The sequence below is a fragment of the Meleagris gallopavo genome, chromosome 1, assembly GCF_000146605.3.
Source record: "Meleagris gallopavo isolate NT-WF06-2002-E0010 breed Aviagen turkey brand Nicholas breeding stock chromosome 1, Turkey_5.1, whole genome shotgun sequence".
NCBI classification, from domain to species: domain Eukaryota; kingdom Metazoa; phylum Chordata; class Aves; order Galliformes; family Phasianidae; genus Meleagris; species Meleagris gallopavo.
In genome coordinates, this window is record NC_015011.2 from 63847353 (window position 1) to 63865974 (window position 18622).

Here is an 18622-nt window from a genome sequence, read left to right on the forward strand (position 1 = left end):
TTTTTAAAAAGTTTTTACTTTTTTTTTTTAATTTGTACTTATGATGGTGTCCAAAATGATAATTCAGATAACTTCTTTCTTTCATTTTTCATTCCCCATGGCTCCAAACAGATAACTCAAAGCTTCCTTAAACTTTGAAACAGGAGGAACATATCTTGCTCCTCTATTTTAAGGAAAGAAAAAAATATTCTCGTGAAAATAATTTTAAGTTAGTCCTTCAGTCTAGTACCAGCAGAAGGTAGGAAATTCAGTGCTTAAATGCAATATAAAGCTCAAGTATGTCTGTACTTATAAAGGTTTAACCTCTTTCTTCAATTTCATTGGGCTTTGAAATTGTGGAAAACTTAAAAGTAGACAAAATGTTAATGATTGTATTTCTCTATTTTGGGGTGAGTGGAAAATGAATCCCTTTCTGTCAATGCAGAAACTTTGTTGACCAGCCCTGCAGTGCTCTTTAGCCCCCAGTTCCATATTTTGTTAGTGGGGAAGGAGCAGCCACAGCCACCTGGCAGTCCCTAGTCAAACCCTGGAAGTCCACTTGCCACTGGCAGAGCCCCATTCCATCGTTTGATACAGACAGTCCTAGGATGCAGGGAAAGAGGTAGGAACTGCTGTGGATTCCTCTGTGAGTTTCCCTCTTCCTCCAGTATCAGCAGAGCCTCCAACTGCAATACTGACCTTAGCTGAAAATACACCTATATATCATCTTTGCTGTTTGTATTGCTGAGCTAGAGCTCTCTCTGCATCTAATCTGAGTGGAAGCAGATGACTTTCCAGGTGAGAAAACAGCTTTTTATTTCAGCTGTGGTCCTATGTACAGGATGAGTGCACCAGACTCAGGTCTCTAATTGACAAAGCTCAGACCTGAAAGTTCAGAAGAATCTACCAATGGTGGTATTCAGCAACATCAGCAGTTCATGCTTTTTTGGCAGCAGCTATCCATCTCAGTGAAGTGTTCAGGGAGTGTTTTCCCAGTGCAGTGCTCATTTGCATGCTCATTTGAGTTACACTGAAACATAATATTTTCTTTCTGACACACAATTAGAGGTTTTCTTTTACAAATTTTTCAGAATGTACATTTTTATTTCTTAACCTTTTCCAAGGCTTCTCCAAATTTGCAGTCAGCAAATATTTTCTTTCTTCTGATTTTATGTAGTCCTCATATACTTACAGATATTTTTAGAAGGGCGCTCACATTGCAGTCAGAATTTTAGTCTTGCAATCAGTCATACAGTCAGATTTTCTTTCTGAGAACAGGAATTCTTTTCCTCCAGTTTTGGACTAATACGTAAGTACAAAAAAATAAATATTTGTATTAAAAAAAAATCCAAGATGGCTTAAAAATAGACCTTTTATATATATTTCAGATATATTTCCTCTTTTAAACACAACCATCTAAACAGAAATAGCTTCAGGCCCAGGTTAATGGTTATAAGGCTCTAAAGAATACTACATTAATTTTCTCAAGAACAGTTTAAACCAAACGCAATTCGTATCAAAAAACAATATGCCTTCCTAGCTGGCACATGCACCAAAATCCAATGGTCTTATTTTCTTACCACAAACTGATAATTAATAAAGAAAAAGCAGCTCCCTTGTTAAGAACAAACAGTTCATTTAAATAGCATTCATAGCTTTCATACCAACTTTGAGATCTTGAAAATTTAATTTCTCTATGGGAGGAAGAAGTATTCTCCTTTCCTTGCCCAAATGCAACCTTCAGTTGCACTGAGATGGGCTTTGGATATGTGTCATGACACAGCAAATGATGATTGTTTTATTTTGACCCCTGGGTGAGCATTCTGTACTCTGTGAGGATGGGAGAGGAAACTGAACTGTTGTGAAGAGGCTTGAAGTGCTGTGGATGGCCATCCACATACACAGGTAGTCTGCCAATGAAGGTGAGGGGACAGCAGCCCCAGTCCAAGCAGAGCCCAGGTTATGACCACAGGTTTAGAAAACCTCTAATTCAGCTCCATATAGAAGCCTGCTTTGATTGTGCAGGAGAAGACTCAGGCTAAGACATAGTTACAAGATAAATAAGAACATATGTTTCCTAAAACATGTTTTTCTTTTCCCTGTCACAATGGTGAAAACTAATTTTAAAAGAATGTGCTCATTAAAAGGCTGACCAAAGTCCCATTGGACGTCTTCCTAATTTATTCAGTACTCTCAGGGGCGGTCTTGGACATTTTGGTCACCTTTTTTTGCCGATGGGGTCAGCTGCTTCCTCTGTGTTGATGTGTGTGCATGTGAGAGAGGGAGACAACAGCAGGAAGGTGTTAGCATGTTCGTCTTCACTGCACATCCTGGAATCTAGCAATGCCTTAGCAGACTATTCAGCAAGGCACAGGAACCACAGGGAGTAAGTGCTTGAAGATATTCCAATTAGGAGTAAACTAATGAGAGAGAGACCTCATCAGGGAAACCTCATTGTGGCCTTCCAGTAAATGGAGTTTACAAGCAAGAAGGGGACTGACATTTTAGACAGGGAGAATGATTTTAAACTAAGAGGGAAAATTTAGATTAGATGTTAGGAAGAATTTGTTTTACTCAGAGGGTAGTGGGACACTGGCACAGGCTGCCCAGAGAAGCTGTGGGTGCTCCATCCCCGGAGTGCTTAAGGCCGGGTTGAACGGTGCCCTGGGCAGCCTCATGTAACGGGTGGCAGCCTTGCTCATGGCAGAGGCTTGGGGCTGGATAAGATTTGAGGTTCCTTCCAACCTAGGCCATTCTGTGATTCTACGGTTTTATGAGAGCATTTGGACAAGGAGGGAGGCAGACTAAACAAGAGCATGTAAAGAGTACAAAGTAACAAACCTGACATACAGCCCTTGTCTCCAAGCCTGCTCTCCTCCTCCCATTCACCCTATCCCGGGGACTGATATGGGAGGAAGCAGGATGCTGGGTCCCTAGAAGGGAACAGTGGGACACAGAGGTAGAGGAGGAATGAACAGCAAGTGGAACAATTGTAGTTGCTGGAGAGAATTGAAATCCTTCCTACTTTGTGGCTTTCTGCAAGTCAACAGCATCTGAATGTCTTACCTCTTTTCTGGCCGTCAAATGCCAGACACAGTTACCTTCCATTCAGCTCTCTATAAAGACCTATTGGGTCTGTTGTGAATATTCTGCAATTAAAATGGGACTCTTGTTATGTGTAAGGGCCCCTTGTCTGAGAGTGTTTCAGGACCAAGCCTAGTTTACTAGGAGAAAATTAGAATAACGTCAAAGCTATTATCTCCCTGGGACACATGCTTGAACCCATTTATCTGCTCAGTTTCTACTTTCCAACTGGAGGCAGTAGGAGATGAACATCCCCAGAGGGAGGGGGTGGAGGGAATGAAAGAAGTTATTGTCACAGAGGCAATAACCTGCAAAATCTGCAAAGCTGCCTTCATCTTTTCCTTTGCTGTCCAATGTTTCATCAACTTAGCTCAGCTGTTGGTATTTTCCATTAGGCTTACTGTCAAAATAAAAATAAGAAGGAAAGATAGTGGCTGAAAGGGAGAGAGAGGCAAAAGAGACCAAACATCTTTAATTTATAATTTCAAAAAGGATTATGTTAAATTCCCTTTTTTATGCTTCCAGTTTGCTAACATTTACATTTAATCTCACTTTGATACTTACCAGTATCTGCTTTAGCATAATCTGTCTCTTACCCTCATTCTTCTATTTTGACTAAATGTGACATAACCACAAGATTCAGCTCTTAAAGATACAGGATCATATTTTGCTTTTCCCTCAGTTATGCTGACAACAGCCAGCATTATTCCAGTAGATAGTGAGACCTTTCTCAAGGGAAATGAATATCTTTGTGGGGTTCTCCACGCATCTGTTCCTGTTGTTGTATTTTAATAATCAAGAGGTTATACAAGTCACAAAAGGAGGCTATCGAGTGAAGAGCTTAATAGTGATACAGAATGTACACTCAGAAGCTACTTGGGCATAGCAGTAGTCTCAAGAGGTACAATATCTGGACATTTTCCTCAGCACAAAAAAGATGTGGAGCTATTGGAACAGGTCCAGAGGAGAATAACAAAGATACTCAGAGGACTGGAACACCTCTTTTCTAAAGGCTGAGGGAGCTGGGTTTGTTCAGCCTGGAAAAGGAGACCACAACATTGTGGTGTTCCAGTACTTGAGGGGAGCTTGTAAGCAGGAGAGGGTCTGACATCTAACATGGTCTGACAGTGATAGGAAGAGGGAGAATGGCTTTAAACTAAAAGAGAGAATACTTAGGTTAGATGCTAGGAAGAATTTTTTCACTCAGAGGAGAGTGAGGCACTAGCACAGACTACCCAGAGAAGCTGTGGGTGCCCCATCTATGGTAGCAGTCTGGGCCAGGCTGGATGGAGCCCTGGGTGGCCTGATGTAGTGGGTGGCAGCCCTGCCCACAGCAGGGGCTTGGGACTGGATAGGCTTTGAGGTCCCTTCCAACCTCAGCCATTCTGTGATTCTGATTTTTTTCTACTCTTTTTTGAAATGTTATTTGGTTTCTAAACCACCTTTTAATGCGCACTATGCACTATGCTTGTTACTACTGTGGTGGTATCACAGAATCACAGAATCACAGAAATGTAGGGGTTGGAAGGAACCTCTAGAGATCATTGAGACCAACCCCCAGATCATCGAGACCAACCCCCAATAGGTGCCTATCATTGCTCAGAAAAAAATGGTCCTGCATGCTTGCAGCATCCAGCCATCTCCACGCCCTCATTAGCAGAAGGCACAAGATATTTCCTGGAAAGAGCCAGGTCTGGACCAGTGAGGCCGAGGAGGTCCCACCTGCACAAGCTGGATTGCCAGGAAGAGAGACCAGTTAAGGGCTCGGGGTTGTAATGAGTCTATAGGAGGTAAGGAAGCTGCACTGGCTGGAGAAGAGTAGTGTGTCCGTATCTCCTAAAATAGAGCAGTGTCAAGTGAGGATGGGAGTACTCATGGCCCAGTAAGCCTCTCAATAAATCAGCTCCTGTGAAAAATGTCAGGTAGGGCTTTCCAGTACCCTGAGGCTGTGTATTTTCTTAGGAGCAGATTTTTAATGTGTGTAGTTTGGTGTTGCTGAATCTCTAAGTTTTGGCTCAACTCAACAAGGCTGAGTTCAAAGCATGCACTTGAGAGTCAGAAGAGCACAAAGGTAGGGCTTGGGAACATGAGTTTCATTTCCCCTCAGTTTAGGCATTTCTGATAAGGAAATCTATAGCTGAGCAAGCTGTCTGCATTCCCTGGGCAGTCAGTGAAGTCACTTCACACATTTGAGTCTGGGACTTGTAGAGCTGTACTGAGGCTACAACAGAGGCTGACTCCTCTATGAGAGCAAGGGGCAGGCCCAGTCTGTTCAGTACTTTATGCTAGCATAAAATGACTCCTTTTTTTTTTTTCATTTCCAACCATTCTTTGCAGTTTGGCTCAAATTTCTGCATCTATATTACAACTACACCTGCACTGATAGGAGGTTACTTCTTCTGTGTTTCACATTTCTTCTCCATGCTCTATTCTCTTATGGAAAAATGGCTGCATACTTTTTGGTGTTCACAGGACTATGTTTAGTCAGTGTGTCAAAATGCATACAATTATTTACCATAATTTGAGTTAGCACTGTACTGCACCCTTCCTCTGCTCTGGTTTCAGCCGAAACAGCGCTGACAGCACACTGATGTTTGGTTGTTGCTGAGTGATGGGTGCATGCTTAGGCCTGGACTGGGCTGCTTGGTGCAGGGCAGGGCAGGCCACATTGCAAGCTGTCCTGGGCCACGTGCAGCCCACAGCCCACAGCCCACATCCCATTCCTGAGTTAATCCCACCATGTCATTGATGTTGCACAGCTCTCCTACTATGGGCCCTATGAGCAGGCCCTAATGCAAACACTGGCCTAGGTCTGGTGTCTTGCCAACTCTCATGGTATTCTTCTCTGACTCTGTTGATGGTTCTCACTATCTGCAGTATGTAGACCTGAAGCATTTGTCTTTTCTGCACTCTGGATAGCCATGTCACTACACCCTCTCAATGCTGAGCTCTTCCAGTTAGACCCAAGTTACTAGAGATACAAATTCTGCTTGCTGTAACCTAATATCTGAAGGCTGGCTTAAAGGCACAATGTTCAAATTGTGTGAACGTAGACATATGAGACAGATAAGCGTCTTACTTTACATTAGATATTTACATGTTTCTCCAAAAAGAATATTCATAAAGTCTGTATCTATAGATTAAAACCTACCACAGCTTTCAATGGAGCCTGATATAGTGATTTGGCTTCAGGAGATGCCAAACTGGAAGCAACTCTTCAGCTGTTCGCAAAATCCTCCTGAGCTCTGTGAGCTCAACTAACAGAAATATTAAATCCAAGCCGTCCTTGATTTGGACTTCAGTATTCACACCATGTTTAATTAGGTTTATTAAGTTCTGTTTACCAGATATCTTGATACAGAGACACAATTAATACTGAGTGAAAACTAGGCTTTCTGACCTATGAAAGCTTTTCTAACATCAGAAATGTTTTATTTGTGTTAAGACATCTAACATCTTTAAGAGGAAGAGAGAGAAAGGTTCTACTTCACTACTTTTGTGAAAGGGGTTTCACCTTTAGTAATTACTCATACAGAATGAAGAAGGCATTACTCAGGGATATAACATTCTCATGGGATGTGGAGGAGCCAGTTTTGGCTCCCTGCCTCAGTTAATATTGGTTTACTTGGACAAAAGTTAGTGCGTATAACAGAGGTATCAGAAGAGCTCTCTCCAATGCAGTCAACAGACAGATAAGGCTCTTGACTCAAATACGGGAGTTGCAAGGCCTTGAGTCTGTGTTTTCCATACCTTGTAGCAATGCAGTGGAAAATTTAATTCATCCTGAGGCTTGGATATTTGACTAGCAATTCTTGCTGGGGCATAGGAACATTTCCTCCCAGAATTTGTGCATGTTCCCCTTACTTTGGAAAATTTCAGTTTTGTTTAATTGGTGTTTTCCATGAAGAAACATTCATTTCATCCAGTTCCCTGCTAAGTCTAGACTACTTGAATCTCATTGATTTTCGTATTTACAAAAGGGAGACAAACACTTTCTATCTCTCCTTTGCATTAACACTATCATTGTCTATAAGTACTTCTCTTTATTTTTCCCACAGGTTCTGCACAAGAAATGAATCAATGTGACATCCACCACAGAGTGGCTATTGTGTAATACAGAAACAGCTGGGAAACATGGTAGTGGTTCAACCTGCACTGAACTGAAGTGACTTAGCAACAGGGAATTGGCCATCTTTCAGACAAGAGCTAGATCTCCTACATGGCGTAATGTACCACTAGTTTATTAGGGGTTGGTTGCAAGCATAGAACTAATGAGACTGGTCTCTTATCTCTTGAAACCTGATAGCACACCCCAAGAGGCAAGGAGCAGCTGATACAGATTTTCACAAATGACAAATACAAATATCACAGAAGTAAGGTTGCTGCAATGTAAGTCATTCCATACTGCTTTGCCTCATAGAGATGAAAGACAGTTTTGTTTCTCATGGGGGAAGATGTTCTAAGTAGTATGCTCACATTTTCCATACATATACACTCATATGCGTATACAATTATACATGTAATTGTGGAAAGAATTTGCTGTTCTTTTTCCATTACATTTGCTTTTAAGCTTTTGTGCCAAGCAGAGGACGGAGGAAAATGACAGTGCTTCAAAAAGAAATCAGTCCACATCCTACTAAGCAATGAGAAAGGTGATTTGTTTGTGCTGCCATTTGTCCACTGTGCCATATACAATCAAGAAATCTTGGCAGATAATAAGCACCATATGCTATTAATTTTGGCAGTTTGTGGGTGCGAGGCACAGGAGAGGAAACCAGTTCTTGAATGGGGCACAGAAATATAACAGGCTGCACTGCAAACTGGATTTTCCCCTGAGGCAATGTCTGACACAATTGGCAGCTCATTTCTCTTGCCTTTGGATGTGAGCTACTGCTGAATGCCTCCCTCATGCTAGGGCTGGTACTGAGCTCAAGGTGGGCCTCTTGCCAACGATCACAGTTCCCATTAACTGGAATATACATTAACTTGAGAGATTGTGGACCTCTCAAGTGAAGGAATGATCTGCTGTGTATATCCATTATTCCTCTGGAGAAGGAGCTCTGTTGTGAGCTTATTATTCACCCAGAGAATCTGTTTGTTTAGCTTGTTGCTTTTTTTTTTTCTTTTAGGAGGGGGGCTCAGGGAGAGAGGAACTGGCATTATTGAAAACAGTTCCATAAAGGCCCTGGGTCAGTTTCATCACTGTTCTGCAGCATTTCAGGCTGTGCCACGGCACTGGGCAGCCTCATACTGCTGGGAATGGGGACGTACCTCAGCAATAAGTAGCTCCCTGAGCCCTGCAGAGCAGCTGGGAGTTTGCATCTGCCTCTGCCTCACCACATATGTATGTAAAAGGTGAGAAAATGCCCTGGAAGCCTGAGCAGAGAGAAGGATCAGAGCTGAGAAGACAGTATCTTAGACACGCAATAGTTCAGAGCAGTTATAAGAGCTGTTCTGAACATAAGACTCTATCCATGATTTAGATTCACTTTTGTTGCTTTATCCTTGAATGAGTTTGCCATCCTGGACAGTTCTTAGATACAAACATAAGTTGTTAAATCAATTAGCTGTCTATCCTGAAGCCTGCAGTACAGTTTCTGGCTTTAAATGCTATTCACTTTATACATAAAGAAAAAAAAAGTTCACATGTGAGAAAATATGTCCTGAATAGACATCCAACTCTTCATGTGTTCAGTGCATTGATTTCTAGTTTGGTATGTACAGTCTAGAAGATGTAATTGGTCTGTCTTGACCTCCTTTCCCTCTCCAGCCAGTGTATTATCTTCTGTTCTGTCAGTAAAACCATGTGTCTCAACTCTTCTCACTAGATCAAGTCGTGACTCACAAAAGAAAGATGAGGAAAGCCCTGGAGAAATGAGGAGTGAGTATCTGCTGCTGTTTTTCCTTCCCCACTCCCTTCCAGTATAAAAACATGTCTTGAGGTTTAACTTCGAGGAGTTGGCCATTTTTTTCACCTCTTTAAGGCACTAAAAAATCTGTGTGCTAAATATCCCAATTGATCAGGTCATTTGGCAATGAATTGGGGGTGTGGCCTGTTGAATCAAACAAAGTGAAAATACCTCTCTCTCTTCGTCTTGGTGGCTCAGTACAGAATCATGGCATGCAGGACTGATTCAACACCAAAAGTCCCAGAAGAAATTAAGTCTCTCATGTTATTCGTATGACACAGTCTCTATTTAAAGCATTTTACAACCTAAAGAGGTGAAGAGATGAGGAAAAAGGGCAGCATTGTCTTCCCTATTTTTCACACATGGAGAAGTCAGTGATTTACTCAAAGTTTGCCTTTTACTTGAAGCTTATGCTGCACAGAGAAAGATGGGTCTCTGAATACCTCTTGAAGACTTTTGACACAAAATTCTTATTGTATTTGAAAATCTTACTGCTTCAGAAAATAATTAATTTGTTCTCTGAAGGTCTGACAGCCAAGCATGCTAATAGCATGGACAAATAATTTCTTCATCTCTGAAGATCTGAATGTGCTTAGTTGGTCTGATGTGTCAGGCATTCATAAAGCTTTCTGTTTTTTCAAGATGTTTTATCTCCCTGCATCTTCCCTACCTGCAAAGTAGATCAAAGGGCTCACTTAAGCAGCTAGAAATGACTGGGATTTAATTTTTCAGAAAAATTAAATTGCTCTATGATTTTTGAATGTACAAATAAGCTTTATGGAGCAGCACTGCTCATTTTGTGAAGGGCAATACTTAGTCTATAGATTAAGGCATGTTAAAGTTCAGACATTGCTTTGCAGCTCAACTATTGCATCTCTCCTTCTTTTGCCAAAGTGGCTGTTTGAGGAGAAAGGAAGAGCTAGAGTGCTCTACTTCTTCAATGTGAAGGGAAGGGTCTGAGTTTTTCTCTCATCGTACTCATGTTTGAAGTCACCAGTGTTTCATTAAGGAGTTGCACCAGTGCTACACTGCAGTCAGCAGAAAAAGTTTTCAGAGCAGTAGGCTGAAGAAGTTTTCAGAGCAGGAACAACTGAAATTTAACCTTTATTTTGCACTTCCCGTTGTTTTAAGCTTTATTGCAGACCTTCCGTGAAGAGCCCAGCTCTGTTCAGTGTCTCTGTCTGTATGTTAATTCCATAACCTTGTGTGCATCTGGCATTTATTCTTAATCCCACTCCTCTTCTGTCATCCTGTTTTAATGATCTAGCCTCATCGCACTCCCATTTGAATCTTTATGTAATGCAACTGCATTATTCCCTACCTCTAATGCTATCATCACCTAATCCATCTTTACTGTCTCTAATATCACAGTTCTTGCAATTATTAGCCAGAGACTTCACCTCTCTCCTTACTTCAGAACAATTCCTTCCACAGTTTTTAGCAAATTCAGAGTCATATTCCAACTAAAACAGAAAATCTGTGGAGCTCTGCTCCTGTTCTTGACTTGTGGTAATAAGCTTGTATTTATCATTTGGTGTTTCTTTCCGCTCCAGAGATGGTATCAATTATTCTTGGTTTTGTATTGTCAAGTTCTGTTTTTCTTTTGGTTTGGATTTAACATTTCATGGCCATATTTACTGAAAAGATTTTTTTGTGATGTTTTGAGGATTCAGTCATAAAACTCCACCTGTGAGTGTTCATTGTGGTCATTATTGACTTTCTAGGCTGAAAAGCAGGAAATTCTCTGCATAGCTGATCTTCCTTTATGTTTTTACCAGTGACTTGTGACACAAAATTCTAGTCTGCTTCATTTCAGACCTTGTCCTACAGTAAGTAGCTCTGCTAACAGCATTTTCTGTTGCTTAACTGCAAGTCATGGACTTAATGTTTGCATTGGCTTTGTGTCACTGGGGCTTACATTCATGGCCAAGAGACTGCAAAAGAAGAAGAATAGATAGAATATTTTTAAAAGTTTAATCTTTCAAAAGGATGGTGCTGTGTTACCAAGCAAGGGCTACTTTCTTATAAGCTGGTGTAAATCAGCATAGACTCTCTAAGATAGGTGGAGCTCTGCTGAATTTACATCAACAAATTCCCTTGAAGCCACAGTCTGTATTTTATAAGGTGCTGCCAGAGAAATAAGTCAGACTTTCATCAGTGACTTTCCATGATAAATTCTGTATTTCCATGCTGACTCCTGTAACTCTGTGTTCCTTCCTTTGTGGGCTGGCTTGAGTGCCATATCTTGACTGATGCTTGAGGAAAGAATAAAAAAATTCAAACTAACTAACCAACCAAAAAGAACGAAACAACCACCTCCAACAACACCCTGCTTATTCTCTTAATAATTTGGGGCAAATATTTGAATTCCTCAGTTTTCATGTAGCCCTACACTCATTTGATCAAAACAACCTTCCTAGCACGTTAATTTTATTCAGGACTCTGGCTCAGCACTGCAGTGCTTAACTGTGATCATACTTTACTTTACTCTGAGCTGTATTCACAATCCCAATTGCAGTATCTAGGATGTCTGTACAGTGCCTAGGGAGAGAGTTTGATGTCTGAGAATGGTTCATGTAATCCAGGCTGAAAACCAGAAAGAGGAAATACCAAGGTGAAAGGAGCATATTAAATTCTGTATCTCTGGAGCTTCAAACTGGTGGAAGTTATTTGCCTCAGTTCATGCTCATAAACATGAATCCTCCCCTGACTTTTTGCATCTAAAGTAGGAGAAGGTTCTCTTCTCGGTTATTGGTTTGTGTGCATAACTAGGATTCAAGAAACTGTATTCAAATACTGCTTCTTCCTAAGGCAACTTGATCTTTCATTCTCCACATGCATCTGGTGGCTATAATGTTATTCTGTTAATGGAATTAATCCTGCTCCAAAATAAAAGGATGAAAAAAAGTGGATATCTGAGTATCTGAGCAGATAACAGAGCCTGTATCTCATGTATGAATACTATTATCATTACAGAAGTGTCATCCTTTCATTCCTTCTTTATGCCAGAATGAATATTTAATTATCTCTTGTACATAGCAATAGATTCAGGCCACTTGAGAGTCTGTCATCCAAACTGCTACTGCAGGAAGCTGCAAGAAGCAGCTGAGGGGCCATCTGAAGTTATCACCAATAATAAGATTCAGTTGCCAGTAGTCTGGTATTGAAAAAACTTTTCATCTCCTGTAAGTTCTTGTGTGCAGCTATATCCTTATTATGAGGGTACTACTTGGCATCTTGTACAAGCTTCTTTCTCTTCTTGGTAGGCAACACTTGGTGCTGTTTGAGCTGGTGCAGACTGGGACGTTATGTTTTGGGTAGAGAAATGGAAAAACTGGCCCTCAGTTTTTAGATACCCAGCTCTACCATCATTCACTAGCTCATACATGAGTGAGTCAATTCATGAGTATGTCTAAGTTTATCCATCTCTATGGTGCAATGGATTCCAGTATCTGTGTCACGCATAGACATTCCACTGTGCTGGCATGCCAGCAGGCAGATGCCTCATGACTTATTTAGTAGGGCAGGAGTCTGGCTGCAGAGCAGAGCTCCAGCTCAGAGGAAGTTCCTCCCCACAGTTTTCAGACTGAACAAAGATGAATCAGAAAACTAAAAAATAAATATATTATATAGTATGTATATAATTACATAATCTAAATGTATACATATATATAGAAGATTTTTGTGGAATTAATGTAGTGACTGAGGTGTCAGGGCAGACTGGAACTCTGTCTTGGGCTTGGCAGAAGTTCATCAAAGCCAAAACTGAACTGACATGAACTGGTATTCCCCAGTGAATCTTCTTGGAAGACCCAGTAGGCTACTGATCTTGGACTATCCAGTGTCTTATTTCCCCATGTATTGTCTGTTTAGATTGAAAATTATTCCACAAAATGAGCTACTGAAGATAACATAGGGGCACCTCACCTAAATTTTTGTTTACTACAGAGCATCCACTGGAAAATACAAGTTTTTTATGCTCCCAGCCTGCTGAATTCCTTCGCCGTGATAATATCTATGATGGGAAGGAAGGGCAGCTTGGAGATACCACTAGCAGCTCTCTTCCCCCACTGTATATGGGCCACAAAAGAATGGCTGACTTCTTCCCTGCTCAGCCTTTCACCCACACTTTTTCCCTCCTTCCTTATTTTTCCTTATATTTTTTAAAAGATGGTAGTGGAGCAGCAGTGTATACTGACACTCACTGTCAGCATCAGGATGGACGACTTGAATGCAAAAGCTTGGAGTCTAGTTGTATTGCTGAGAGTTATATGAATGTTTATTCTCACCTTAAGCAACTTGCATTTTCAGTGCCTGAAAGGTCTCACAGGTACTGGAGTTCTGGAGGACATGCAGTTCCAGTGCTAAAATGTATGAGAACTGACAAAACATAAAAATTTACCTTAATATGGCTGTGTCGGTGTCTGGCATTATGCTGCTTTAAGATCTAGATATCAAGCAGCCTGGAGACTAGCTCTCTGCTTCCTGATTTCATCAGCATGGTACACTTTCCCAGAAAACACATCTTCAGGATGAACTTCACCATAAAGCTCTTCAGCTTCAAATTTCTAAAGCAATTTAAGAGTGTTTAATATTTATAATTATTGAGGATTTCTGTACTCTTTTAGCAATCATTATAGTTGCTGTGATTCAAATCTTCAGCAAAGCCAGAAACTGCCTTGAGCCATAGCTGGGCAACTATCTAATAAAACATAATCAAGAGATGAGTAGAAGCTGTAGAATTGAAGTACTCTGGGCACATTTGAAAGATTTATCTCCTAGTTTCATCTGGAGGGCTTTTTATAGAGAGAAGATATTGCTCTGTGTGTGTGTACATCCACATGGGAGAGAAAAACATCTATAGTTTTAAGCGGTGGGAAGGGGGCATTCGCAGTTCTTAAGGAGATGCCACAGGGAAAGCATTCTTTATTTTGCATGGTCCTATTATATCTGCAGCTGAATTTCCTTTAAGAAAGCAGGTGTGAGTACATCACTCATAGTCTTAATGTTAGATTTGCCCTACAGTTGTGGTACATGCATAGCCGCAGTCTAACATGGACCATCTGAAGACTCTAGTCAAGGGTGAGATCTTGAACCACAGATGGGGAGAGTTTGTGTCTGAGATAAGGAAAGGCTACTAGAGGACCCTGTAGCCAGTCTCAGTTTTAGGAGAAATAAATAAATAAATAATATAAACAGCACACAAAATAATAACAATAAAAATAATATCACAGAAAATGTAGCTTCAGAGCAAAATCTCTGGTGTCTGAAAAAAGATTTCTGTTGCTTCTCTGTTCTCCTGCTCTAAAGGCTGGAAGCAGAGTGGAAGATTAGAGAACTAAATTGCTATGATTCTTCTCCTTTCCCTACATAGGCTAAATATATTATGCAGTGACAGTGAATGAGTACAGGAAGTGCCCTGTTGCCAGCAGCCAGGAGGCAGAGACTTCAGAAGGGCTTTTCCAGCAAAATAGTTTGAGATAGAGCCAATCTGAATTCCTCTATCCAACAGCCTTTTCTTTAGATAAGGAGTGGAATGATACAGCACTTCAGAGCACATTTTTCACTCTCTACCCACTACAGGAATAGTCATTTTCTTGTACTACCCCTCTTTTCTTCTCCCTCTCTCTAGGAAATCTAAAAATGAGTTTATCCCTGCTTCATAACTACTGGACAGATATGTTTTTGTGAGAGCTCACTGCTAGCTATAACAATATATTCAATCCCATACTTAATATTTAGGGAAACAGGATGAGTACACAGCAAGAGAGTTAGTCACCCTCTGTTTTAATGATGTCTTTTGCCATCTCCTTGGCATGCAAAGTTCTGTCTTACATTCATGTGCTCGTCATGTGGGAGTAACCTGAGGCAGTCTTAGCACAGGAAAATCTGTACGTGTAGGAAGACAAGGGGAGTCGCCTTAGGCAAGGCAACCTTATTTGACCCTCCTCCTTCCTTTACAGCTGGTATTACTTGAAGCTGGTGCAGAGAAGAATGAGGGGACTGAGGCAAAGGCCAGAATTTGGCATGAGCGAGGCAGGAGCTGAGCAGGTTTTCTCCTGCCTTCTTGCCAGTGCCTATTAATTCTGAGCCACATTGCTGTCTGTCATTCCAGCTCCTAATTCTTCCCCATAATTCTGCTATTTATACCTTCTAAGCTAGAGTCTCCTCTCATACATGCCAATTTTACACCCGTATAAATAAAGCCAGTGTATTTTTTCTGGCTTACACTTACTTGTAAAAGATGTGAGTTAGGCTCATCACTTTGATGCACCAAATGGGGTATAGCCTATACTTTGAATCTTGTAAGTACTCTTTGTGTCCTTTTTCACCAGTCCATTCCAACATGCAGCAACTTGCTCCCCAGCCCACACTGAAGTTGTTGCTGGAGCTACATCTGAGACAGTATGTAATTGTAGGTCCTCCATGCTAGGTCTCTCTGTGATAACTATACCAGTGTTGGTCTCATCAGGACTAGTGTCAGTGAGGAAACAACTGACAGTAACCTTTTTGTTCAGCCTCACCTCCCCACGTTCATCCTGGCTATTGCAGATTGTCTCGCAGTCCCACTGAAGAGAGCCAGTTAAGGATTTGGACCTTTCTGTGCTCTGCAGTGGCCAAACAGAGGAAATGGCCAGCACTTGTCCTATCTAAACACAAGCATTATACATTCCTAATAAAGGACTGATTATATGAATCACAGTAGCAAAATGTTCTTGCAGAACATATGCTCCACTCCCTGACTTAAGCATCCAAGTGCAGCTGTATATCATTCCAGAGGAGCTTTTTGACTTAGATCCAGGTTAGCACATACCTCCCTGTGTTACAGAAAAGTAGCAACATATCTAGCACTCAAGCGCGTCCTTTAATGAAGTTTTTTGTGGCTGTTTTATTGGATGAAAATAATTCCAACTGGCCCATATAACAAATGAAACTCAACTACAAAAATGTAATGATATTTATTCTCACAGCTGCCAGCAAACTCACATGCACCATGAGTCATTCCAGATGTGAATAAAAACAAAGTCTGTCTGTAAAAGTAAGTTTCCTGATCCCGAGGAGACTTGGTTTGGGAGAGGAGCTGCACGCTGAATTCAGCTGCACTCAGAAGATCAGACAGGTTCTCTTTCAAAGGAGAAGGGGGTGGGGGGGTAGGAAAAGCCATTTATTTATTCCTGAAAAGAAGGGAAAGAAAGAAACTAATATACAGCTAGACGTACATATTTCACAGAAAAGGATGCTTTGGAAGACTTTGCTTCTGCTGCTGTTCTATTATAGTGCTCATGCCACTGTAAACTACAGATGGAGTAGAGGTAAGATTTAAGTATGAAAAATTATTTATGAGAAAACTTTGAGTGCGTAGATTTGATCTGAAGTTATTTTGCATTATATATGAATGTATAATTCAACCTTTCCAGATCTGGAATTTTTTCTCCATCAAATGGGTCAGTTAAATAGATACATAGACAAATAGAAAAATTCACCTGCATAAGTGCATAAAGGTAAAATGATATATTCTGCTATAATACAACCATATACAGGAGATATCTCAAGAACATAACTGTACTCTTTTCCCACTTTCTCTTTCTCCTTTTTCTTTTGAATTAACAAGAATTACAAGTTATGAAGCCTCAAAGAAAGAGCCTTTGCAGCCACAGGTGGCATAGTTCTCTGCCCTATCAAGTAGACACCTGCTAATAGGAAACACAGCAAAGCATTGTGCAAGGTGCCTAGAAGTGCCTATGACGTTACCTTGATAGATTAGCCAGCACAACACGGAGAAAGCTAGCTAGGGTGTTACCAGTTTTCAGTGGACAATATTACAGCACATAGTCATGATATATTTTTATTAATGTGTGTGAAAGTAATTTATAAAACTGTTTGGAAAAATCAGATTGCATAGGAACTACTTCTTTGACAGCTAGCGATGATGGTCTTTGCTGTTTTGTTTCTTTTCTTTTTTTCAATTTTTTCCTCTGATATGTGGCATGAGTTCTGTAGCTACTTGGTAAATCTGCTGGAAGTGGAAAAAGTAAACACCTCCCAAAAGACATACGTTATTCTTACATAGAAATGTACATATTCTTAAAGGAACTGAAATCTGTTAAAAAAAAGAGAGAAAGAAAGAAAGAAAGAAAGAAAGAAAGAAAGAAAGAAAGAAAAGCAAACAACAACAACAGCAAAATAATCCACTCTCTCCCACTCCATTGTTCTGATCTTCCATTCTTCCTCATTATATCTAATTCCTTTTCAATCTACTTTTTGGACTTAGTTCGAATTTTGTTTGAGAGGCAAATTCTGAGTGACGTAATGACGAGACTTACAATTCTGCTCAGTCTGTATCAACATTTAATTCTTCCTTACAGCTAGTGGGAACCATCTGATAGGGCACTGACCTGGGACTCAGAGTGACAGATTCTTTCTGCAGTTTTTCCATCAGCCTCTTGGATGATATGGGATGAGTAATTATATTTTCATGTACCTTACTTTCTTCTGACTGTTTAATAGAAGTAATAGCACTGATTGTTTCATGAAATACTTCAGTTGTCTAGATAAATGTTAACCTTTCCACTGAAGACATGAAAAGGTGAGGAATTTAGAACTAAATCTGAACATCTGAAACAAATCTATACATATATATATATTCTACCTTTTGGAAGAATTAGGACATCTTTTCTATGAAGGGATAAATAAACGGGGAGGTGTCCATTACCATGAAATAGTCAGTATGCAATTTAACTTAAGGTTAAGTTCTTGGTGTTTGCTAACTCTCTTATTTTAATTAAAAAGCAAAAACATAACCATAAAAGAAATCCATGCAACTACAAAAGTCCAATTCTAATCACCAGAACACTTAAAGGAAAATATCAGAACTCTATTCTTCCTTTTGTGAAAGCAGATTATTTTCAAGCTGGAGGCACTACGGCCTGGTTTTAGAGACTTTGGAGGAAAATGGAGATTCAGTCCCTGTTGTGATAACGAGTTCCTTTCTTGCAAATATTAGAGATCAGCTGAGGAGGAAGCCAGACTAATTCTCCACAACTGCTGGGATTTTACAGCACCAAATATGTTTTAAAGGCTTGCTTCTTTCAATAACAGCTACTTCAGAGCACCCCCAGTCACTTAAAATATCTATTTGCCAGCACAATCAGTCCCATACTATTCTGCAGTATTTAGGGGGTGAAAGAACCTTCCAAAGTTGTAAATTGCTCAAAAACGTCAGAGGAAATCTGACTGAATACTGAGGCATGACACACCCTTCTGTGCATTTATTACTCTTCTTTCCTTCCACAAGGCTCTGGATTAATTCCAGTTACTTAAATCTTATCCAACTGCTAGTCTGTGTTCTACAGTGGAAAAGCAGACAGATCAGCATCTGGTCTGATGGAAATGAAATACAAATCTGCATATTAGCTCCATATTGACCAGTAGTCCAGATTGTTTACAAAACAGTAGGACAAAGGGCCCTGATTTAATTAGCCACAGTTGATAGGTTCTTTTGTTTTTGTTTGTTTGTTTGTTTGTTTTTTCTCAAAATAACTAAACAGTGTAAATTGGATAAAGCAAAATCTAGCTTACACCTTTCACTTTTCACTGGAGTCACCTTCCATCCCCAATCCTGTAACAAAGTATTTAAACTTTGCTGGAAA